This window comes from Aplidium turbinatum, chromosome 2, assembly GCF_918807975.1.
Source record: "Aplidium turbinatum chromosome 2, kaAplTurb1.1, whole genome shotgun sequence".
Lineage (NCBI taxonomy): Eukaryota > Metazoa > Chordata > Ascidiacea > Aplousobranchia > Polyclinidae > Aplidium > Aplidium turbinatum.
Genome location: NC_137473.1, coordinates 1,274,822 through 1,302,013, shown reverse-complemented (window position 1 = coordinate 1,302,013; position 27,192 = coordinate 1,274,822). Strand labels below are relative to the sequence as shown.

The window sequence follows — 27,192 nt, the reverse complement described above, 5'->3', positions numbered from 1 at the left end:
AAACTAAGCTCTTTTACATGACCTATGTGCATTGATCAATATACTAGTAGCCTGGCATCATGATCCCAGTCTAAAAATCTCTAGAACTCGAAGTTATTGCTGAATTTCAAGCTTTGTTCACACTGATTGGTGTTTTGACTTTTATTTAATTTTAAGAATTTGGCGGGGAAATGGGTTAAAAATCGTTTTTTTTTTGGTTTAAAATTGAAGCAACCTGTCAGGCCCCCAGACTGGCAACACATTATGATTTTTGCGGCATTGTGACGTCAGGTGACGTTAAATTACATCACAATTGCACGAGCTAACTCGTTTCCAGCAGCAGAACTGTTAAGAAGAAGACTCATAATTGTAACAGTTTGTGAGAAAAGTTAAAGCTACAAAAGCAAGCCAATTTTGATACCACGAGTTTTACTACAAATGATCCAAAAGGTTTGGCAGCACTGCATTTAAAAAATGAGATAGGCTACGAGTTTAATTTCAATGACAATTTCATAATAACAAAAAACCTTTAGTAAAAATTAAAGTTATATTTCAAAACGATTAATTAAATTTCCGTCCTGAACAGGCTACTTGTTTAAATGATTTCCAACTTTTTCCCTAAAAAGATCATGTATTCATTTTGCACCTATGAAAATAAAACTTTACTGTTGACAAATCTAACAAAACAAAAGTTTTGAGATCAAAAAACAGTTGCATGATGGACCAAGTCAACAGATTTGTTACGTTTGAACTTATGATGACTGTAGCATATATAAACATCATTTATGAAATATTTTGTTATCAACTACACCAACAGTCTTATTTTCAAATACCACAAAAAATTCAACGCACCTGGGTGTTCTGAAAATCCAAAACTTTACAAGAGAAAATCTAGGCCAGGGGCGTGCAACTGTTTATCGCAATGGGCCACAACGTACAATTATAATGATGCTGAAGGCCAGTCTATCGAATAACACATGAATTTATATGAACAATTTATTTAATGGAAAAGTAGCCTACACACAATCAAGTTACACATTGAGTTTCAGATATCTTGAAGCTCAGTTTTGTAACAAGCTCAATGTCTTTCTTGTAACCGTGAAATACCTCTTGCTGTTTGCTCAAAGACTTTTTCAACTGCTGCATTTTGTATTTTGTTTTCAACTGTTGCATTTTGTTAACCCGTAATTGACCCACAATGCTATCATAATTAGCAGAGTGTTTTGCACAGTAGTGTCGCTTGATATTGTACTCTTTCATTACTGCTATAGTGTTTTGACCAAATCAGGCAAACAACATCTTGATTGTGTTGAACAACGAAGTAATTTATTCACCACTCATTGTTGAACTTCCGCCTTTCATAATCAACCTTCCTTTTCTTACTTGTAGACATTTTTACTATGCTAAGCTTTTTGTAGAATAAATATTAATACAGTAGCCTATATTCACCACACTGCACCCATAAAGTAAGATTTATGTTACTGAATCATTGCCAGAAGAACAAGGCGGTTTTCTACAACGCTTACTAATGACGCAACAATAATGCTAATGATGTAATAATGCTAAAAATCAATAATGCTAATGATGACGTTACAAATAACAACATCCTCCGATCTAACAGCGAAAAGTACTGTATTTAAAAATAATGGGCTACTTGATGAAGAATGTGCGGGCCACGTAAATGGGTACCACGGGCCGTGCTCTGGCCCGCGGGCCGTATGTTGCACGCCTCTGATCTAGGCCAAGCTGCTGTTGCGATGAACCTGACTCAAAGAACTTTGTGTTCAAAAAAATTAGTGAAGCGAGACCGTAGTGTTTCCAAAATGAAATAGCACTATTGTCAGATGACACAGAATAAAATTCTTCAAAATTGAAACTTACAACTGCTTTTACAGTAAAATAAATAGCGATAATTTGAAACGTAACAGATCTGTCACAAATGTCCATATAGGGTTAAATCACCTACTATCTAGAGTTGGTTGCACTACATCTGCAATGGTGAAGTGGGATTGCATTCTCTTTCTCATACGGCTCCAATCAATAAATGTTGTTAGAAGAGCCACGTCAATGACAACAACTGACCAACCCCAGTGCACAACATGGGACCTGGCTCTGCATGACCATGTTATCAAAGAATATAGGCCTACTCATACAAGCCTGTGATCGAACAAAAGTTTGGTACATTCCATAGAAAATTACTAGACAAAATTTTTTTAAAAGATATGTAAGAACTCACCTTTTTGTAAACTCTCTTTTGAAGCGTTTTCGTTGTTCTTTTGTCAAGAGGCCCAATTTGGTATAACGGTGCTTCTACTCCACGATAACGTTGGGAGAGTAAAAACTTTAATTCTGTTTTAGGAATGCGATCTTCATTTGAAAAGAGAATAGTTAGCTTTTTCCAGCTTCCTGAAAAAAATAATTCCTTTTGAGTGCTCTATCTCTGTGAACGTGCAATTAATTATTTCAACACATTAAGGTTTTGAAAAGTGTCTGCTAGTTGGTTATTTTAGCCTACGTGTACTGTTCATTCATGCAAGCTATATGATAGTATTTTTAACAAATACAACTACCCTTCATCCATATGAAAATATACGAGTTGGTATATGTTTTATGCCACTACCTTAATCAAAATGTGTCAGAGAAAAAGTTACAGTAGTAAAGTACTTGAGTATCACCTTCAACAAAGCACAGAATGCAAGAACATATTGTAGTGTGGGTAATTCAATTCAATTTATTTTTCTTTGTCAGAATGCAAAAGAAATGATATTGTGAAAAAGAAATACAGGAACAAAACCAACAAAAGGAAAAGGTGGCAAAACCTTAATGGTTTAAGATGTGCATGAAAGGATCTAACATTTCGGTATATGCATCGACAAATATAGTTAAGCACGGCCACCAAACCTGATACTTTAAAACAAGTAGATGAAGTAGTTAAGAATCAGCAGTGGGAAACTCCTTGGAGTGTCCAAAGACAGAAAAGCTTTCCATGCTTCTTACTCTTTTTTTAGAATTTTTAGGCATGATTTAACAGTTAACAATGCTACCCACAACAAGGTCAGCTTTATGAATTAAAGATAATAGGCTATGTGAAGAAATTAATGTAATTTTTTGAAAAAAAGATAATCTTATAGCCTATATACAGTAGACAGAACTAAGAATTTAAGAGCTGAAAACATAGTTGTATGAGCCTTCCGTAATATTATGAACTTTATTAGTGTCATTCTCAAAGCTACATAACAAAACTGCAGAAATGTCAGAACCACAAATAGCAACTTGACCTGAATAAGCAGTTCTTATTCCAGAAGACCTGATAATTACAGACATTCAGTGACGTTCGGCGGCTTAAACCGTTGGGAAAGCAACTTGTAAATATGCTGCAGCAAGGTAGTAGGCCTAGGCACGAAGGGCGTAACCGTCGGGCGAAGCCCGAAGGCGTGTTGCCGAAGGCAACACTTTCAGCGGGGGGTCTGGGGGGCCTCCCCCAGAAATTTTTGAAAAACACTTCCAATTTGGTGCGCTCTGAGAGCATTTTCAAAACAAATCAAACATAAAAATCTGTCAAATTGTGCTTCGCCCTTGTCGTGATCATACATCCATTTAATGTTTAGAAGTCATGAACAATCTTAATTTTAACGTTGCAGGACCAAAATCCAGTGTTAGACATGGAATAATAGTTGTCTAAATATTTAATTCGTCATGAATATTCATTCTCAGATATTCAGTTAGGCCTACACTACAAAAACTAACACTTAGGTCTAAACATTACAACCGCAAGCAATTTGTACAAAAAGCTGGATAAGTTTGCCTCCTGCGTATAGAAGCTTAACAAACTAAATATTGCACCCGCACCTGAACGTTCATTGGCGAAGTCACGTTACATCAACGCTGTAAAAAGGGCAAAGGCATGACTATGAAAGCTAGTAGGTTAAAGTACAGTACATGGCGAGGAGACATAAAAAAACAGCAACAATTATTTCGGCATTATGATGCTTGTGCGGTGTACCGTGACGAGCACCATTCTGACGAGTTAGTCTAGCCGCTCTAGCGAATGTATGCATTGACGTCACTGGGAAAGCAAGACTCACCTGGTCTCACCATAACACATCTGATTGGCTAAGCAGCTGGTGACGTTTTGCAAAACGAGTGATGATTGGATAAAACGAAGGCGTTTTTTGACATTTTTGAATTTAGGTAAGCAAGTTTGATAGTTGCTTACCTTGGAGCCTCAGTGATTGTTTCTGACAGAAGCGTTTGCGTTAATTGGCATTTATAGGCAAGACATGCGGTTTGGTGAGGATTTAGACTACTCACTAGCGTTACGAGTAATTCTAGTCACGAATACAGTAATTTTCAAGTTAAAATAGACATGATAAAAATAATAAGAAGTTAAACCTAGAATTCAATCATTATACTTTGCATAGTTTTCGCTCAGGTAAGCACTGCTTTCCTTGCTTTCCCTCACCGATCGTCACTGCAGACATTGCCTCCCACTTTACAAAATTTGGACAACCTAGCCTAACCTAACTTTGAACCGAAGCCTGAATGATTATTTAACAACCAAGCATAAAATTATAGCACACAGTTCGGCAGAACACAACTTCTCATCTGAATTCTGCAGCCTTATCAGCATCAGTGCTCTCATAAATGAAAACAAGAAAGTCCCCAAAGCTACGTCTAAAAATCCCTAGATTGCATCAAAATTCCCTGAATCATTATTACATTCAGTTTCACGTTCTGAAACGAAAAACAAGAGGTGGTTTAAACAACAACACTAGCTGAAACCTTTCTACATGACTTCGTTGTTAGTTGGATTTATAAGTCTCAAAGCAAAAAGCAGTATTTTAAATGTACAGTGATGCTTAACATTACAGGAATAGAGTGAAGATTTACCAATGCTTATCACATGCTAAAATAACATAAACTGTGCACGACCAACGACTTATTCATCACAGCTAATTTGACTAGCAATTAGTTCATGTGCATGATGTGCTTCAGCATCTGTAGCTGAACTCTTCACAGCCATTGCCAACTTCAACAATTTAGCTTGATCACTTAACCCAGGGGTCACCAAACTATGGCCCGCGGGCCAGAACCGGCCCGCGAACTGATTTCATCCGGCCCGCCACGTGCTGCGGAAATAACAACTACACTACAACTGTTTTTTATCATTAGGCCACCACAAATGGGGACAGCCTAGCTAGGTCAAATTTGGAAAGACGTAATGCTTTTTCAAAAGCACAATGCCCTGTACAGTATCACAGCAAGGAATAAATTTTCCAGCAACCTTTCGATTTTCATCATAACTTTGCTATTCCACCGCTGACTTTGTAATTTATCGTGCTCAATTCAAGTCAATGGAGATTCTAAATAGTTGCATATCTTTTTGCAATTTGCATCCGGCCCGCAGCTGTTAATCTCACAGCAATCCGGCCCTCAGAGGAAAAAGTTTGGTGACTCCTGACCATGGCCACCTAGTGGATATGGCCAGCTATATCACATATGAAGGCCTTTTTACAACGGGCCGATAGGAAAATACTTGAAATTTTGACGAGCAAAGAAACTGCTCTTACTGGCATGGGGTACAACAAAGCAGATATTTTTCAGACTTGTTAGGCGTTTTCAATGCATTTAACAGTTGCCTGACCTTACATTTAGACATATTGCATTACCAAACTACATAATGAATGGTGCAAATTAATAATTTGTAAGTGAACAAACATCTCAAAATAAGCAATAACAACAGCACGGACTATTTTTTTACAACAGAAATAGTGTAAGGACATGCGAAAATAATGATATATGCTTTATTCAATGAAGTGGGGGGGGGACTACAAAGACGATCATAGGCGCCGACTTTTCAAAAAACCTTGGGGGGCGAGAAAGGTGATGACGTCATAACCATAATGCTATTTTAGTCAATTAAAATAGTCTTTGATTAAGCTTACCGTCTTGTTTATATTGACACCTAGGTCGCAAACTAAATTTATTAAAACCGCTGCTTGAAACGATTAGTTTTACGCATGCAGTACACCTAGTAGTAAAAATTTTGATATTGCTAGGTCATAATTGGAAGAACAGTTGAAAAACAAGCCGATTAATTTACTTTTCGTGCGAGTGCAAACAACGATCAAGACAGTGAAGTTATCGAAATAATACGCAAAAAATGACGACCTTAAGCAGAGTGAAAACCAGCTATCAGTTTTATTAACCTCGCTTTGCTAATTACTTACCTTCAAAGCGTTAACAACGGCGAAGTGTTTTCTCTTGTTTTTTTTATTGAAAATCATTATAGTCTTTTATCGAATACCGTATATACTCGAGTATGTTCGCAAGTGATGTTCAGTTGTTCACCTCAAAAAGACATGTTGTTTTTTCCAGGCAGTTTACAAAATGAACGCATTTTGCTGCGGCAAAATTGCCGACTTAGATTACGGAAGGTGAAATGGTGTCGGCCGAAGCAAACGTTTTGATTAGCCTACGTTTATTTGCAGTGATTCAACCTTAATTTTTAAATATAACGATTTCTTGTCAGTTCTAAAGTTTATGCACTTGTTGAGCAATATGCAAAGCTCACGAAACAAAACAGCAGAAAGAGCTGTTTTAAGAGATCATTTTTTTTGCGTGTAGGATATAATCGTTTTTATTACGTAACATTCCATGATCGTTGAAGTCAATGTCAATCCTTAGCGGCCGCATAAAACAATGATGTCAGGTTGGCTAGACGATAATAGCGGTAAGAGACGTCGTTAATGCAGGCGATATCTGCGACCAAGATCATTAAACAGGTTTTCGATTTCTCACACATTGTGAACAAAACAATGCGTTCTGTTCAATCATAATTGTCTCACAGCGGGAAGACTTCGTTGAAAATAGCGCGTCTAATTTAGTTGGTTTACTAATGCCGGGAATACTGAATAGTTACGTGACTATTCCAGCAGTTACTCTACGATCTACTTTGAAATTTCCATACCGTATGTCAATCCCAATACTTAGATGAACCATCGAATGGTAGTGTCGGGAATAAGCTATTCGACTTATATACGCCACGGGAGAAGGAAATGTTACGGTACCAATTTTCGGCTCAAAAGTAGAGGTTCGACTTATACACGAGATTGATCTGTACTCGAGTATAGGCTGCACGATAGTGCAGGAGTGTCAATAGATGAGTGTATGAGATGTATATATTTTCACAATAAAAAAAACAATGAAAACTATTAATACTACAAAAAGTGCTCAATGCCAAGCAAAAAGGCAAAGCAGAGCGAATTAAATCAAATGTAGTTATTACTATCTGAAGCCTTTACAAATTGTTTCACCTAACTATTTTTGAATAAGACCTTCTGATGATCCGTTAGGTGAAACAATTTGTAAAGGCTTCAGATAGTAATAACTAAATTTGATTTATTTTCACAATATATACATCAATACAGTGCTTATTGAAGCAAACCACGGATGACAGTTTTGAAAAATGCATTTTTTCTTTAAGCTGTATTCACGTAATCGTTCGTTGTTTCGTAGTTTCAACTCGATAAAGTTTGCTAAAATCGATTTCATGCTTGAAGTCACAAAAAAAATGTAATAGACGTTTGGATAACTCGTGAAATGAGAATAAGCATTCAACCTCGCATTCGCTTTTTCGCTAACACGCGTTTTGACTTTGAAGTTGCTCCTTACGCGCGGGAAGATAAGCAGTGTGGGAATGTGAGCGTGCGTGCCTTGCGCATCTCACTCTCAGTAGTTATTCACGTTCCAGAGAAAGCCATGCGATCAGCTGCTGCTTTGCGGTCAAGAGCAACGTAGGCTGTTTTTCGCTTTCGGCATTCTTTAAACCCGTTTAAATGATCTAAATCTCTTTCGCAAAGTACTTTATCTTTGAAACACCACTTGTAATAGACATTTTTGTTGCCCCTCAACCATAAGTTTATGGGGGGCGCCGCCCCCCGGAAGTCGGCGCGTATGAAGACGATAGTGATTATGGTGACGGAAAAAAGACATCCCATAACTACAATAGAATCTTAAACTACTTTTGCCTTTGCTTAAATGCTACAATGTTATCCTTTCTTTTTGACTCATTTATAATATTTTGGTAATTATTATAATAAATGTTAAAGACAATTTTCGATGCAAAGTGGTTGCCCCAGACCACCTGTGCGTCACATGCCAACTTTACACTGGAGAAAAGATATTTTTTGAAAACGTAGGCTAGTGCATAGCTTTTCGACAGGGCAATCCACATTTGCGTACCTCTTTTTCAACAACATCTAAAGCAGCAAAAGCACTATAAACAAAATCAGAAAGTGGCTGAAAAGGCACACTGAAGCCTCCCTTGACAAATGCTGAAAGTACAAAGGAGCTTTAGCTGCGGAATCAGCTGTAAGTAAATTTTTGCACATTGCACATTTGGAGCGTTTAACAAGTTTTTTGCAATATAACCGGCTATTGTAAAGCCAACTTCTGCACTATTAGAAGATAATGTTGCGTTAAACATTTCATTGACAACTTCATCCACATCTTCCTGAAGCTTTTCAAAGCTTAAAAAAATGCATGGATTACTTGCAGCTAGACCCTCTTTCCAAAATTGAATATCCCTTTTCAACAAATCTTTTTGCACATGCAAATTTCGATCTAGCCTACTAACAGCTTCAGCAACCTTGGGAAAGCCAGACAACTTGTCAGAAATAATGTAAAAAATCAAAAAGTTTTATTCCCGACAGTAGCCTACTGGAAACCATCTGGGCAGTGTGCCTCAGTTATGTCACTGAAAATAAGATATTCTGTTTTTCTGCGAGAAGTCTACCAGTTCATCAAGTTGCTTTATATGAATTTTGGGTGCTTTTCGTGGAGGTGCTGGAGTTGGTATAGCTGATGGAGTGATGGCGTTTTAATGCTAGAATTGAGTGGACTGTTGGAACTGGATTTAGATGCCACTTGAGGTTATTTCTTCTACCATAACTTATAAATTTCTCTTCAAATGTTTCATACAAAAAACAGACTTTTTATAGGCTCCCAGTTAGATCGGTTAACAAATTTTATCCATTGCGGCAGCAACACTACACTATATCCAGAGGAAAAGCAAAGTTTGAAATATTGGTACCAGAAGTGCAGTAGCCTGATTTGCAACCAAACGCAACGCATTTGTTAGGCATTTTGTCACTTAATTCCTATAAAATGCAATGAAACAACAAGTCCATCATCTACTTGAACATGTGAACTTCAGATCATGACCGATTCGTGGTCATGTATAATTGTATAGGCTATCCTACATGCCAAGACTTGCATTACGATTCATACATTGGTCAAAGGGTTACCATATTTTGCTGATAGAAAACGATTGGTTTATCTAGTTTAGTTTTGCAAACATGAAGTTAACCTGCTTTCCTTTCGTCAACTGACTACAAAGTTAAAGTAGGCTACAGTAGCAATTAAAAAGTATGCTGAAGTGAAGATACAACTAGGTCTGTAGCCATTGCATATCAGAAGCTTGATTTGCTCAGTAATCAGCTGCATAATTTCGGTAAGGTGCATTACTTTTCTGTGCTATGTTGCTTGAGAATATCACATGAAAACTAACTGCACAAGTGCACATATTGTGCGATTTTAATGTTTTCCTTTTCACTCTAGCTGCTAGACTTGCCTATGCTGTGACTAACTGCGTATGAGTTTACTTCATGGTTCACTCCCATCAAGCAAAATGTCCAGCTGCGCAATATTTCAGCTCTCAATTTACAAACTTTCTTTACATTGAGTCAACGTCCACAAACCTGCGATTCATGTCTACATACTCTTAAGGCAAAAGTAATGTGGTTTGTCTGCCGAACTGCTACGAAACAGTCGGCCCGGTATTTTAAGGCTTCAAAATGTGACATAGCCGGTCATCTCTACTAGTATGGTCATGCCCTGACTTAAACCCAGTTTGTCAGCTGATAAGCCAGCTGACTCCATACCGGTACGTTGTTGGGTGTGTAGTAAACCAACTAAGCTTTCTCTCTTTAAACTGTTCCTGTAGTCAGTTTTAATGTCCTTCAAGCTACTAAAACGTCGTTCTTACTAAAATTCCATATCATTGCGACTATCCTTGGTATCAGTAGGCTCTTCAACCGTTTGTTTTCTCCACTATGTCTACCAAATCTAGTGGTGCTACTGTTGCTACATTTGCCAAAAACTTGAAAGTTGTACATACAAATAAACTTTCATTCATTTTGTAAGCGAACAAGACAAAACTGCTAAAATTCCCAAAAAATCCCTAAATCATCAAATTCCCTAAACTTGTCCCTAAAAGTGGTCAAAAGTCCAGATTTAGGGACAAATTCCCGTAAAATGAGACCACTGATCAGCATCAAGCTGTAAATCTCTAGTCTCAGGACTCCAAGAGTCAGGCTTTCAACAGCAGACAGCAATCGCTCGCGCGCGTGTGTGCGGCACATAACGCGTTTTCCATAACTAGCCATTCAGGGCGCGCTATCTGGATCACGTGGATTGATGCGTTGTGATAGTATTTCTTGAGGAATCACCTTCCAAGAATTAGAAAATACTAACCTTAAAATGCTTACGTGTTTACGGAATTATGGATATTGGATTTTATTGCATAAAACTTCACAAAAACACTCTACACATTAACAGTAGGCTAGTCACTCTGTGTGATAATTCGATATTGTCCATTCAAATTTCACATCGCCTTAAATTGCCTACACCTGCTTCTTGTCTTCTGTTTCTTTTCCACACACAAATTGCACTTTCTTTGAAATTTCTAGATCGATTTTGAAAATCTTTCCATCAGAGTAAGCACAAACAATTTATTTTTTTTTATTTTACTAAACTTGACGTGTCCTCAAGTCTAGACTATTTTTATAAGACAAATTTTTAGTTTCGGATCTAAAGAGCGACACTTAGCCTATAAGCTGTCGATTTTAAAACAGCGCAAGAATGCCATCTTTTAGGCTATGAGTCCGATACAAGAGAGAGCAATTCATTCGCAATTGTCTTACTTACTGGAATAGATAAAATAATGGTAACCAACTTTTAAAGATGCCAATAATAGTTTTTTCCAATTAAAATTTTCATCTACTCGATTCAGCTTGCGCACTGTGACATTGGTTGGTTTCGCAACTTCTCTCCATTCACTGTTGCAGACTTCGGAAATCTGGAAGTAAGATTTACAGATAGCTGAAGCATGTCGAGAAAAAGGGCGTCAAAATTTCAGGCGCTGGAGCCTTTGGGAGTGCGAGTTTAGGACAATCTGGTTGAAGAGGTGGTCATCCCTTGACATAGCTTGTAGGACCAGACTGCGTAGGCTACGTGATTTTACCTATGAAGTCTACATGAAGCGATGCCTGATAGTACCGGCAGAAAGTCAGCGGGAGTTGGAAGAAGGCAACCAGTGATTATTCTCATGGTGGTTTTAAGGGCAGTGCCAATTTTGCAAATGTGTACGCTGCGGTACCAAGCAGGAAAGCATATTCGGAGTACTGTGAACAAGTGCAAGAGCACTTGTACGGAATGTGGATGTACCAGCACCCCAGGATATTCCGGTAGCCATCTCAGCAAATTATTGCGTGCTGATAGCTTAGCATGGAGGGCTTGAGCATGGTGTTTGTAGGTTAATTATTGGTCGAGCTTCATTCCTAGGAAGGTGAGGCACGGGTTATGTTATGGCCTACTGAACTGGGAGTCTGGGAGAACGTTAAATTTTTTCTTAGAAACGTAATTTTATTTTTTATTCAATATTTATGACTTGAAATTAAAATAAAAGGTTTAATTTAAACAAACCTCAATAAAGCATCGAAACAATAAATTTTCTGACACTAGTTGCTACTGAAACGTGTGAGTAAATATTATTTATTCTAGGCAACACTACCCAGAAATCCCGCGCAAAGCTGCAGACAATTTTGTTGATTGCTAACAGAGTTGCCAACATTGCAATCTATTCCTAAGCTTAATCTTACCTTTTTAAAATATGTGCGTATTGTAGAAACTTACAAGCTAATGGTTAATTTTGAATTCTTTTCAATAAAGGTTGAAAGTATTAAGTGCTTTTTTTTCAACTGGTTAAGCTTTAAAAATTTATTCTTTTATTTGACGGTTTAATTTAATTGTCCAGTTTAATTATGTTTGGCAACACCGCACAAAAATTCCCGCCCAAATCTGCTGCAGGCGACAGCCATTTTGTTTTCAGTCGTTCAATCAATCAATCAATGTTTTATTTGTCAGTAACAGGAACATAGGTACATGTTTGAAATATGCAATATACACAGTACAAAAGTTACACAGGTTCCCATACCGACAGGGAGACAACGAGACGACCATACGGTCTACTAGTCAATTGCCACCCTACGGAAATTACGATTTTGCCATTTAAAATAAGCTTACAAGAGAAAAATAATAATTGAAACGTTCCCGCGCTTCAATAACAGCATACGCACAAAAAAAAAACATATTGATGATAACGTAGGCCAAAACACAAAATTCCATGAAGCAAGCAGAGAATAATAAAGTTTTCGAAGCAACTGACAAGTTGGTTTCCATAACATATCACTTACGATGCACTGTAGCTTTGTAAAATTAACGTTTTGATCTCTTTTTTGAAACAATGAAATGATAAGTTTTTTAGCCTACTTGGAACCTCTGACCAGAGCATTGGTCCCAATACCTGCATGGACTTCTTGCCAAATTCTGTGTTTGATCTGTTTATAAAATAATTGTTGCCTGTTTGATATCTTGTGTTATGCTGATGAATAGATGAAGCATTTGTAAATAAATCACAATACGTAGACGGATACTCATTCATATGAACTTTGTACATATGTTTTTTTATTTCAATGTTATGTATGTCTTTTAGTTTCAAGATGTTCATTTTGAAAAATAAAAAATTAGTGTGAGCATAGTAATTTTGTTTCGTAATTATTCTTATAACCTTTTTTTGTAATTTTATTAATGGATCCAGTGCACTGTCACAGGCCTTTCCCCAGCTTGAAATACAATATTGCAAATGACAGTAAATCAAAGCGTGATACACATCTTTTAAAGTGTCCGTGTTGACATAATTTCTGAGTTTAAGCAACGCCCATGAACCTTTTGCTACTTTTCCGCAAATTTTATCTATGTGATATTTCCATGTTAATTTGTTATCTATGTAAACGCCAAGGTATTTTATTTGATCTTTTTGTTGAATGCTTGTGTTACCAATGTTAATGTTAAAATTTTTTATGTGTTTTTTATTTGTTATTAGCATGTATTCAGTTTTTGAGAAATTTAATGATAATCTATTAAGCTTCAACCAGTTGTAAACTTTTTGCATTTCGGCATTCACATTGTTCTGCAAATTTATTTCACATTTGTCGCTCATCGTAAGATTGGTGTCGTCAGCAAATAGTTTAACATTCATGTTTGTTGAATTTGGTAAGTCATTTATATACAGTAAGAAAAGAAGGGGTCCCAATGTCGATCCTTGGGGCACACCGCAGGTAACCTGTCTTGAGTTTGAAGAGATTCTATTGACGACCGTGTGCTGTAGACGATTGCTGATATAGCTTTTTAACAATTGTAATGGAAGGCCCCGAAAACCGTATGTTTGCAGTTTCTGTATGAGAATAGTGTGATCAACTGTGTCGAAGGCTTTAGCTAAATCAAGAAATACAGAGCAAGTTGTATTTTTATTATCTAGGTTAGTTAAGATGTTATCACAAACGTTTGACACAGCTAACGAAGTGGAATATTGTGGTCTAAATCCATACTGATGTGGTGTGATCAGGTCTTTTTTTGTTAGATAATTGTACATTTGTTCATACAGGCATTTTTCGAATATTTTGGTGAAGGGGGACAATAGTGATATGGGCCTATAGTTGGAACAATTTTTCCTGGAGCCGCTTTTGAAGATTGGGGTAACTTGAGCGACCTTTAGTACATCAGGATATACACCTTTATCGATACACTCATTGAATAAGTTGGTGAGGAAAGGGGCGATTATTGGTGAGGATAGTTTGACAAATCTTATAGGTATTCCATCATGTCCTGTACTTTTAGAGACAGAAAGATTATTAAGATGTTTTAATACTTCTTCTTGATTGACGGGTTTTAGGAAAAAGGAGAATGGGACACTTTGCAATTTCAATAATGAGCCAGGAGACGGTAGAGGGATTTTAGATGCCATGGAAGGACCAATTTCTGTGAAATAATCATTAAAACAGTTACTTATTTGTGCAGGGTCAGAGATTTTTTCATTGTCAGTGCTAATTATTTCTTCTGGTATGTGAGCTGTGTGCTTATGTTTGTACTTGATGATGTCATTTATGGTTTTCCATATTTTTCCAGTGTTGTGCTTGCTTTGCGTAATAAGAAAACTGTAATGCATTTTTTTTGCTTGCTCTTTGGTATGAGTAAGTACATTTCTGTACTTTTTGTATGTTGCTTGTGCAGAAGTGTTTGTTGGGTCTTTTATTTTTAAGTGATATAGTCTGTTTTTAGTTTTGATGGAGTTCAAAATTCCTTTTGTTAGCCATGGTTTGGTCTTGAGTTTTCTTTCTCTTCGAGACAACAATCGTAAAGGTGCATGCTTGTTTAAAGTGTCATTAAAAGTGTCGATGAAATGATTAAATTTGCTATGAACTGAATCATTCCTTTCTGTGTATTCGTTGGTCAAGCTATTTTCCAGATCACAAACGAATTCATCAGCAACAAAGTTTTTCATGTTCCTTACTTTTTGTGTATATTTTTCTTGTTTTGGTTTTGCAGAGTTTATCACAACTACAATAGGAAAGTGGTCAGAAACATCGTGAATAAGAACATGGCATTGAATTTTATTTGCTTGGTCGTTGCTGTATACATGATCGATTAAAGTTGAACTTGTGGAAGTTACACGGGTCGGGGATTGTACTAATTGATTGCAGCCTAAAGAGAGAAACGCATCACAGTAATTTTTTACAGCAGAATTTTTTGTCTTTGCTAACATATCAATATTAAAATCACCACAAATGTAATATTGTTTTTTGAAATTATTTAACGAATCAATGCACTCACAGAATTTGGTTTGAAACTCAATTAACTTATTTTTGGGATGCCTGTATACTACACCAACTGTGCACTGTCTATTGTTTGATAAAGTAATATCCACCCAGAGATCTTCACATTCCTGTAAGTTTAGACTTAAATTATTAATTTGATTATACTTTATTGAACTGCTTACGTATAGCCCGACACCACCTGCTTGTATTTTAGCATCAGTTTGTTTGTTATTAAAGTGGACAAAATTATAGCCTTGCAAGCTAACAAAATGCAATCGATTTTCATTCAGCCAGGTTTCTGACACAGCAATAAGGTCCGGTGCTTCTTGCATTTCGACAAGCAGTGATTCTAATTTTTCAAAGTTGCCAACTAGGCTTCTCATGTTTACATGTAAAATCGATAGCTGGTTCCTATTAATATTGTTAGTTAAAGAGAAGGAGTTTTTTGAATAAAAATTTTTACAATCCGCAGACATTGCCACAAACAAAGTATGACCAACAGATGAATACAAAACCAATAACGCAGGACACGAAAGATTACAAAATGACTTTGCAACAAAACAGATTAAAAGCAAAATCACCAACACCTGCATTTATAACTTGTAGTCAGGATAATCAAAGAATTCACTTATGTGTGACGAAATAGGACGGTGACCAACAAGCACCGAAAAAGAACAAATAACAAGTCTGGTTTAAGTGGTGTAAGAAACACTTTAGAAAATAAACAAAACACTATTATTGCGTTATAAAATATTTAATTTAGCAAGGATTTTGGAAATTGACTAAGTAATAATTTTAATTTGAAACTATAAAAGAACTAAATTAAATTACGGTACTTTAGTTGATGAGAGGTAACTCAGGGCAAAATTCCGTCAAGCAGTGATGTAGAATCAAATGAATTGTGTTAAAATGACCTGATTAAAATATGCAGCTTAAAAAGAGAATTAAGACTGGCGAGGATAATGGATATACTTACGTAGACGTAGCCTAAGTTAGTCGGTTTATGATATCGATCAATGTCGGAATACGAATTGTAAAATACAGTACGAGAAAAAAAAATAGGAGTTCGGAAGGTGAAGATTTCAAAAATATTATTATTACGTTACAAAGGATGAAACTTAGGGGAAAAATATTAGTCAGTCTTGACCTAGCTGAATCTGATTACTGTACTTCAAAATTGTGTAGAACTACAAATTAATAGAAAAACAAACTAAAATTAAACAAAAAATGGAGTGGTAGCGTACAATAAACTGTCCAGATTTGATCTTTTTTTCTTCTGAAATTTGATTTGTTTCCAATAAATTAACCTCTTTGGTGTTGATGGTTGAGCTTGTGCTGAAATTGGTCTTGGTTGGGTTGAAGGTTATTAGTAACGGTTGGGTGAAAAATAATGGCTGGGTTTAGAAAATGTAAGAAAGTCAAAAATGAGTACTTTTAACTTACTTTGTCTTCTAAACTTGAGGATTTTACTGGCAGCTGTGATTATCTTCATAAATGCCAAAAAACAAACAAACAATGACTGCTGACTTCTTAGCTAGCCTAACTGAAGGTCTTTTCAAGTTTAATTATCTCTGCAACTTCCTGGTTGATTTTGATAGTTTTGGTGTTGATATGACTACAATCAAATTTTCTTCTTGCTTTTTCTAGAATTAGCTTTTCTCCAGGCCTTAATTATTTTTTTGAGTCCATTTTTTGATTTGGGCCTGGAGAGAGAAATTTTTGCTGCTTGCTTTGAAAAGCGCGGGAACTTTTTTTCGTTGAAGAGAAAAGATCAGGTTTGATTCAGTTGCAGCAAGAAATAGTTGGTTCAGCTTTCAATTCTGTTGCTGCTTGGTTCATCAGACAAATGTGTTAAAGTTTGTTTCGGTCCGTGTCTTCTGAGTTTGGAGAAAGCATCAGCTTCGATTGAGCTGCAGCAAGAAATGGCTGATTGGGAAATTTTCATGATCAAGTTGTAAAGTTGCTTCGAAGATTTGTCGACAAAGAAATCAAAGTTTATTTTAATTTGCAAGCTCTGGTTAGTTTAATGTTTTAACAAAAGTTTAGTTTCCACCTGCAAAGCTAGCCTAAGTATTTTGTCCTGATTTGATAAAACTTCGAAACCGTTGAAGACAAAACTTGTGATTTTGTGACCAGCTAAGAAAAGTCTACTCAGGTTATTTTCAAATTAGAACTTCGATTCAAACCTGAAAGTTTTGTTCAAAATAATTTGTTTATATTTTTGTTTGCGATATAAATGAATTAATGTTTTGTTCTTTAGTAAACAACTTGTGTTCAATGTTTGATTATTTTATGGTTGGAACCAAACTGTGGTTTTAGGCTACAAACCTGGTTAGCCGATCTAATATTGATTGATATTATTCCTGCATTGTTAGATCACTATCGTCGCTCCATCTTCGCCATCTCAAAAATCCTGCGGGAAGGCAACGACTTGGAAGTGACAATCACAGCAGGAAGACTTTTTGATGGAGGGAGGATACGGATGAGATCCTTCAACACTCAGAATGACATCCATGCGGTGACGTCATTCCTCAAGTCGATGCCGACGCGACTTGGAAAGCTTCTTCTGCTCGAATGCAAAATGGATTCCAATCAATTCCATCCATGGAAGGAGGCGATCAAATCGATGCCTGGATCCGTGAGTCATGTTTAACTTTTATAACCAACACATTGATTCATGGTCAGTTGTTACGTTGATTCAACGTCGCATTACGTTGTTTAACGTCTCAGTTTCAACAAGTTTCACAAAGTAAGTTCCAGTTTCCAATTTTAATCATTTTCTAACAATTCTTCTAAAGTGAAGAAAGGCGTTCTTCCCGGCTATCAGCACAAGGCTGATTACTCACTAGCATTCTTCTTCTTCTAAACATAAAATAAATAAACAAAATGTCACAACATAAATAAATTGTTTATGTTTAATTGTTGCATCAAAATTAATTTGTGTTTAGATTCTTCGGATGAGTCTCTATGGCAACCTCCTATCTGTCGATGACGTCATCGAGGTGTTAGACAAAGTTGAGGAGGAAGTTGAGATGAAGTATTCCCTCGATGATGGAGATGGGAGGAGGGGGAGATCTCCGAACATGAAGGAAAGATCCAAACTGCAAGAAGCATTGGATCGGTTGGACAATAAAGTGAGAGTTGTTTACGTTGTATCAACGTTATAACAATTAATTGTGTCAACATTAAACCAACGTCAATTATTCGCTTTGTCTTTTACAGAAGTTGAAGATCCGGGTTGGCCGCGATGGCAATCCTATTTACCTCAAGCACAAGGATTGTTGATGTTTTTATTTATTTGTTGATGTTTATTATAAAATTATGTCATCCAGTGATTTTGTTTGGTTGAGTTAAGAATACAACAAACTGCTTGTTCACATCAGGTGACGTAATACCAACAAAAATGTTTATAATATTATCAAACCAAGGTTTATTTATGTTCTTCAACTTTAGGTCGATAAACATCAACAAAAGTTAGTTTGTGAAGAAAGGGGGCGTTCTTCCCGGCTATCAGCACAAGGCTGAGCACTCACTAGTACAGCGAGCAGCTGCGATTCGCCAACCATAACGGTGTAGCTTCCACGCTAGCCATTCAGACCATCCAATCATAATGGTTGGCGAATCGCAGCTGCTCGCTGTACTAGTGAGTGCTCAGCCTTGTGCTGATAGCCGGGAAGAACGCCCCCTTTCTTCACAATGTCCTCTGCCCTGGCGCCTGCTGGTTTTGTTGGCTCTTTGTTTCCACAAAGATAAGAGTTAAACTGACTGGTAAAGCGGTGGTCGAATAAATTTGTGGCAGAATGCGGTGCGATACTGATGAGCCCAGCCTTATGGGCGAAACACGTGTCTGTCGCTGTCAATTCTTGCTACAAATCGGCTGCCGAGAAACAAAGTTAGTTTGTTTATTAAACTTATTAATTTTTATGAAATCATTTCAATAAAGAATTCAAATTAAGTCAGCAGTGTTTCCAAATTAGATAATTATTTTTTATAAATTCAATATAAAATTAAAGTCGAAAATTTAAAAGTAGCCATCGAGATGAATCACATGTCGAATCAGTTCATTTGTATAACGTGTTGCAAGATTACATTACTTTTTCTTAAATCAGAGACCTGCAAGCATTAAATCTAAATACAGTAACTATTGTCAGTGTTGCCAATTCCATTCGGACTAGTTTTGCCGATTAATGTTTGGGTTACGGTGGGGGTAATATTATATTCGATAACAAAATTAACGCGGTACTGGCCACCGCTGCCAAGAGGCATAACTAAATACTTGTTGTCAGGGTTGTCAGTTCCATTCGACCTAGTTTTCCAGATTGAGGTTTGGTTTTGAATCTTTATCCTCAGACTGACAAGGTAGCCACTTTAACAAGTAGAAGTTCTGCCACTGAAATTGATTAGAATGAAACCGCCAACCAATCAGAACATGTTATAAAAGGCTACCGTCCAATTGTGACCTTTCTAGCACTCAGCCAGAGACTTAATGCTTGTTTTGAACTTTATTTGGTAATTACAGAAGAAAAAAGAGCAATAGCAGTGGTGAGAATCGAACCCGCGTCAATGAAATAACGACTTTCTAGCCCTAACCCCTAAGCCAACCAGCTGACAGAAAATCCATCACTTGATTTGCTTTGTATCATCTTCTTTTCGCTCTTTTTCACGTCATAGAAAACGTAGCTTATGATTGGTTGGCGGGGCATTCTAGTCAATTTTAGTGGCAGAATTTTTCCTTATTAAAGTGGCTACCGACTGACAAAGCCTTGATAGGTTATTCCTGGTAGTTTCGCATACTCGTAAAGGCTCTTGACGTAGAGTAGCTACATTGAAGTTTTCCGATTATTGAAATGTTGTTGCCGGAGAATTATTCCATTCATTAGGTGCAGCTGAATTGAGAGGAGTCCTAAACGTTCGTTGCTCAAGCGCACACCCCGAGAGCCGAACCAGCGCCGCGTGATCTTGAGCCGGGCGCGTTACCACTGAGCTAAAAGTGATGGTAAACATAATGCGATAACCATTTAATATGTTTGCCAATCCCTAAAAGTGCCCACATTGCCTGACAAGTTGTAAAAGTTGCCAGTTTTGATGTTTTTGAGTAGAAATTGGACTTTGTTTGATTGTTTATCTTTTTCCTGCATTGCGCGAAAGCGGACTTGAGCGCTATGCATCGGTGTACGTCTTCCGACGTACACCTGACCCACGCTGCAGCCGACGGCAATGTCTGTTTCCGGTTGTCTACTCTAGGCTACTTATGACTTAAATTTGGTACTACCCATTACTCGAAATCGAGTAATTGGTTATTTGCTTCGTAGTCGGGGAAAAATTATGCCAGCTTCGAGTTGTGGTATTGTTGATTTCTTTGTTTTTTTTCATTTGGAACCGACTTTTAATAGATAAATACTATTTTTTCCAACAACTTGTTGCATTTGAGGTAAAAGATGATTGATCTGCGACGGAGTGCCACACAATGTTTTCCTTCTGGAGGGTGCAGTAAGCCTGAAAGGTCGAGAACTCAAGGTCACGCCGCGCTAATTCGATTCTCTGGGTGTGCGCTTAAGCAAAGCCTGTCAGGACTGCTTTCCATTTAGCGGAACCTACAGTGGTGGGTAGAATAACTCCCTGGCAACAACGCGGAAACTTCACTCTGTCAATCTTGGTGACCGGGCTTGCGACAGCCTGCACGTAGGCTACAAGTAGCCTATACGGAACTGCCAGGGTTAAGTTCTCTAAAAAACTATACAATCTCACTTCAACTGTAACCTTCAAGTTTTTTAGTTTTAATCGTCTTTACTAACTAACGTCAAATTAAGAAAGGAGAAAAACTTTTATGCCACACACAAGACATGTGAGAGCAAATAGGGCCGAAAGTTAGGAAGCAAATGACGTTGATATTTATGAAGCAAAAGAAAGTGGAAAACTATTGTTGGTATTATTGAAAATGCCATGCAATTTTTCAATAAATGCAGAGGTCTTTAGTAACGAAGCTTGGCACTATAGTGCAGGCCCTTAGGGGCAAAAATGAGCATCTTTAGGCTAAACGTGTTACACGTTGGTTTTTTGCATTTTTTTGTAGTTGATGAATCTAACTTCAATTTTAGTGGGTGCCGCAACTTTTTGGGCCACGTGATCACCCCCAAATCGGGGATTCCCCCCAAATCAATTTTGAGCTCTTTTCACGCATTTCTATGCAATTAGATACGTTATTTTTTATATTTGGACTGACTGCCACTACAAAATACACGAGATAAAAATCACCCAAATTATGCTATTAATGACGTCATTGTGACGTCATAACATTAATTTTTTGCTTTTTTCTTCTTATTGTAGTCGCTTGTTTGTTGTTGGTGTTATTTTTTTGGTTACAATAAGTTACCAATGCTAAAATAATTCCCTCTTCAAATATGACGTCAGCATTGCATCATGAATGACGTCATAATTTTGTTTTGTGATTTATTTTCAGATGTTTTTCGTACAGGTTAGTATAGTAGGTACTGGTAGGCAATAACCAGTATTTTATACAGGTTGATTAGTGATAGGCCTATCATGAATGTAACTACCAAAAAAACTACTCATCATCGGCGTATGAGCAGATCTTTCCAGGCTAGATTGGAGAGCAGGAAATCATCAGCCACTCAACAGTCTTGTCGTCCAGGACCCTCAGACCATGCGTATCGTGTGGAGGCCGGTGGGTTAGGCAGTGGTGGATGACATGGTCTGCGGTCTGTTCAGTGGCACCACACTCACATTCTGATGAAGGAACCAGGCCCCACTTGTGCATGTCCGAACAAAAACGGCCGACGCCAGTTCGCAGGCGGTTAAGCCTGACCCACGCAAGCCTTGCGAGGGACATTCCCGGTGGCATATTTACAAAAGGTTTCCTATTTTGTGCCTATCTCGAAAACTGACCAATCAGAAGCCGTATCGCTTTCTTACGTCAACTCATTTGCAAAGTTTCTTTGCGTGATTGCGTCGAGTTCGTAGGTTTTCTCCAGGATTGCCAGTTCTGCGGTTTTCCCCTGGAGTTAGGCTAGTTTTATGTCAAAGTCGCGGAAAAATGTTAGCAGTGGCGTTTTTTGTTGTTTTGTTTTAAATTCACAAAAAAAGCTTTGACTATATTCTGAACTTGTTTCATCACTTTCGACGACTGGGCTACTTTTCAGTAGCAGTTCGGCTATAAATTTTAAAAACATCTGGCAACCTTAGTTTGCTCGCTGTTCATGTCTGCTCTGCTGTCTGGCAGGCTAATCGCTAGGCTAGTACTGTGGCAGGCTATATCTCGTAATATTTTTGTATATATCAAATAATCACTGAATATACAATGTGCAGTAATGAACCGTGATGATTATCCAATTCTTACAATACATTTTATCTGCAATTTTAGATTTGGACTATCGGACAAAAAGAAAGCATTTCACCCCTACATCTCATTCCTATGGTATGTTGCAAACATTTCACTGAAGTTGAAATCTTGACTTTATAATTTACAAATTTTAACTCATAACTTTCTGCGTGTGCAACCCAAATGCAAAATACAAAGCATATTAGAAATCAAACCGTTGGCGTTAAGTAAGGATATCTTTGTTTTTCTAATGAAATAAAAGAAAAATGTGGAAGACTCAACGACAAAATAAAAGACAAAAAATGGACAAGTGTATTAGGCAAATAATAGATCAATAGCCGCCTCAAAATTGAATTTTTTGAGCTCTCGCTGAAGCAAAATCAGCGATAATATCTTCAAAATCAAGTTTTTGAACGTAATCTCTTTCTATAGAAAGAATCGATAGAGCTGATAAAAAAAAGTTTTTGTATTCGAATTTAAATTTGTAAATGTGTCTCTGAATGTGGCATTTTAGATAAAAACCGTAGGAAGCAATCGCTACCGAATTTTGAAACTCTTTTATTTAATTTGATTTTGATTTGATTTTAAATTTTGAGACTATCCTTCATAACAAGGTGACCACATCTTCTAGAAAATTGTTCATTATGCTCCACTGCTCAATGTTGAGTTGATGGAATTTTAAATGCGAAATATTGCGTTGTTCACATTACATCAACCACCCAATCAGCTTTGTTTTGACCGAGTTGTTGGAACTGGAGATTGTGCACAAGGGATTTTACAGGATACGTTTGGACCAGGAATCTTTAAGTGGGGAAGGGCATCTGGGAATAATGTTCTCAGGAAGAACATTCCAGCTGCATTTGGTCGCAACCTAGCTGAAGATGTAGCTTCGTTTTGTTGATTGCGACATGAGGCTGAGATGAAGACAAACGGAGAAGTTTGTTTCGTTCCTGTGTTGTTGAAATAGGCTTAACCGTGAAAACTAAAAACTGCAATAAAAGTTATGAATGTGCGGCTTTTAATAAACCGCTTTTTCATTTTCATGTTTGCTGTTACTGCAGTCAAAACCAATAACTGCAACAAATTGATAAATCCAGAATTAAATTGTAACTGACAGTTTATTGAAATTGTGACTTATATTTTGTTGTTCTGACATTGTGCTCTACCTGTTGTCAACGTTTTTTAGCTTTGTTGACTATTTTATTGATTAGAAGTTACATTATGACAAACTCTCTTCATATTACTTGTGGTGACAATGACATGATCCATTCTTGAAACAGTTTAAATGCAAAACCTGCATGGTGCTGCTAGAGAGCCACGTAGTGATCAGCGCATCATCGAAGCGTTTCTGGAGTTTCAGAACAGTTGGAAAGTGAGGCGCAAAAAAGATTCCTTAGCTATTTGTTTTTTGTTTTTGTCAATTTTCTTTGTTTGAATAACATCCTGGATTTTCAGTCCAATTTAAAGTTGAACACATGTTAGAAGTATTTCCTTTCAAACAAGTATTTCTTTGAAGGCTATGAAGTCATTGCAATGTTATTTTCAAAACCATAAGAAATTGACCAATATCACATTTTGTTTTTCGCAATATCGCCCCAATGACTTCATTTCAAGACATTAACTTTATGTGGATCTTCATAATTAACATCTCGTACCTACTTAAGTGTTCGCATTTATTGCAGTTTCTTCTACCGAAGGAGCATATCAAAGTGAGTAAGCTGACATTACTTGTCTTGTACTGATGGCCTGACATCAAGATTGTTGAATGAAAGTAAATAATTGGCTACGCTTTAATTTTGAAACAAGTTTTTTCAACTAGCATTTCAGTTTTTTCCATGCTTTTTGAACAACACATGCTTTTTGAAGAACACAATATGTACCATCAAAACATATGACTACCCTAATGGCTCTATTCATTGCAAACAAGTCCATACAAATCCGAAGGATATGAACCAAAACATTCCATTTGCTTTCGCAAAACACCAAGCCAAGTGTGATTGTGAGTACGCTTTGACTTGTTTAGCATGAAATGTAGATGTAACGTTGTTTGAAGGGAAAGGTTGAACAAATGCAGAATCAAGCAGTTGCAGCAGCAAATGAATTGCGTGCGAAAGATGAAAGGTATTTTTGCTTCACTACAATGGCTTAGAACCATTTGTTTTTCCAAAAAGGCAAATTAACCTGTAAATATTATTAGCCAACTAATTTTTGAAGAAACTATTCTCTCAGATTACACGGTAGCTGGTGTTGTGGAATGTACAGCATTTGAGTGATGTTTGGTATTAAGTTTGGCTTTAAGAAAGAGACATCAAATCTGTCGCACAAAGTTCACCAACGTGTTGTGGAATCTTTACAATGTTTTGATTCTTCTTCTTCAACAAATTAATTTTGTTTGATTAGTATAAGTTCAATGTAAGTTCATATTTGATCAGCTGTGGCCTCACATATGAACTCCCTCCATTTTGCTCTGCTTTTGTTTTTGCTATGACTTCTGGCATAAATTTTATTCCCCTAATTTGCGTGACATTGTCAAAATATTTCATTGTTTGTCGTCCTTTTGTTCGTTTGCCTTGCACCATCACAGTCAACATTGAATTTTCCAACCAGTTACTTCTTACCAAACTATACAGATAATTTAGATTGAACTGACTGCTATACAGATTGAATGTCTCTTTCTTAAAACCAAACCGATTATTTGTCGGTTGATAAATAATATCTTCGAGTGAACATAGTCAAACGCGAAATTTATTCAAATCGAATGCACCAAATTTTATGTTTTGCAATTACTGCAAATTGATAAAACAAAGTTTTTTAAACTTCTATTTATAATTTGCTAAAAATAACTTCAGAAACGGCAAAAATATGTCGAAATGGTTGCGAGATGGCTGCCCACAAACATTCCAATCTTTCAATAGTTTCGTCAAAGATCAGTTAATTTTGCCTCAACAACCATTTGCTGTCGCCATTTTAAAGTTTAAAAGAAGTTTCATTGAAGTTTGCGATCTGACGAGAATGTTTGATGTCAGCTCTGAAAAATTCGTGAACATATTAAGGGAGTACAGCAATTCAAAGTGATTGTTAAAAACCGTTTCGCTTCTTTAAAACTTCTTCTTTTAAACGATCTTTGAAAAGAAAATATTTTTAAACAAACAACTCGGGATAGAATTACCACAGCTACTCGGTGATGCCACAATTATTGCGTGCAATCACTGAAAATATTTTTGCTCAGCTTGATGACTTGAACTCAATTTTACGCATCATTTAGTTTGCACAGTAGAATACAAAGACGGCTTAAAAAATTCTTGAAACATTTTGAAAATTTGCTAAGTCACTAAACAATTATCCAACATAAACCCAACATTGATCCCGCGACTATTCTTTCATGCTAGGCCTACTCGTTTTTCCAATTCTAAGTGTGTCGCAGTGTAAAAACTCCTCGATATTGAACCAACATCAAAAACAAAGTGCACATAACAATTAATCCAAATTAGTTTGAATAAAATGAAAGCGAGTAGACCCAATGAATGGTGGAAACTGTAGCTTAGCTTACTGAAAACTAGACACCTGTATTTGTCAGCAATAAACAATAGTCCGGTTAATCACATCAATGGCCACCCTGGATCAATAATACAAATAGCCCAGTTTTACTGCAAACAGCGCTCTACCTTCATGAACAATAAAAACATGGATTCGTCTGGCCAAACTGTTAGTAATTTGCATGTTAGTACCAATCAATCCACATATCCTTTTCACTTCTTCGTTTACAGTAAAAACATGACTAGGTTTCGGTGACGAGGAAAAATAGAAAGAAACTTATGCAAAAGCCATAACAAATAACAAAACATTCAAATTCAAAACATAATCGGGATATCAAACTGAATGGGTGGAGTTTGACGCCAAAATCTCCTTCTTTGCGTCTAGCACAGTAAATCACTTACTAGTGTGTAATTTTATGGCACGGTTTCAACATAAAAGCGACATTTGGGTTTCAGGAATTCAAGAAAAGGCATTTATGTTTTCTGTGGCAAACAATCTTGTTGGAACAATCTTGCAACAAGATTTTGTAATATACAAAAAGAGAGACGGTAGTTGCCACTCTAAACTATTTACTTTCATCAAACTATTTAAATCGTATAGAAACCCTGCTAGGCAATATGCGTCTTTATATTAAACAAATGGCTGCTCTGATGAACCAGCAAACCAAAGTTTGGTTCTTGATCACTTCTTTCTCTTGTTTTTAGGTTTATGTCAAGTAGTTGTGGATGAGAAGGTAAATTTTTTTGTTCTCTTCTTGATGTGTGTTTTAGCAAAACATCCTTCCAGGACACAGTTGCCTGATTTCGATGAGTATCGAACCAATGTTCAACCACTCAGCCTCAGAACATCCTTCCAGGCCACAGCTGCCTGATTTCGATGGGTATCGAACCAATGTTCAATCACTCAGCCTCAGAACATCCTTCCAGGCCGCAGCTGCCTGATTTCGATGAGTATCGAACCAATGTTCAACCACCAGCCTCAGAACACCCTTCCAGGCCGCAGCTGCCTGATTTCGATGGGTATCGAACCAATGTTCAATTACTCAGCCTCAGAACATCCTTCCAGGACACAGCTGCCTGATTTCGATGAGTATCGAACCAATGTTCAATCACTCAGCCTCAGAACATCCTTCCAGGACACACAGTTGCCTGATTTCGATGAGTATCGAACCAATGTTCAATCACTCAGCATCAGAACATTCTTCCAGGACACACAGCTGCCTGCTTTCGATGGGTATCGAACCAATGTTTAACCACTCAGCCTCAGAACATCCTTCCAGGACACACAGCTGCCTGATTTCGATGGGTTTCGAACCAGTGTTCAACCACTCAGCCTCAGAAC

General features: G+C 37.0%; 1 protein-coding gene across 1 annotated transcript in view; it reads left to right on the top strand.

Moving 5' to 3' along the window:
- The window catches only part of LOC145765718 (uncharacterized), a 1,283,504-nt gene that overhangs the window by 1,156,534 nt on the left and 99,778 nt on the right, over nt 1-27,192 (top strand). The gene's annotated exons all lie outside the window — the stretch shown is intronic.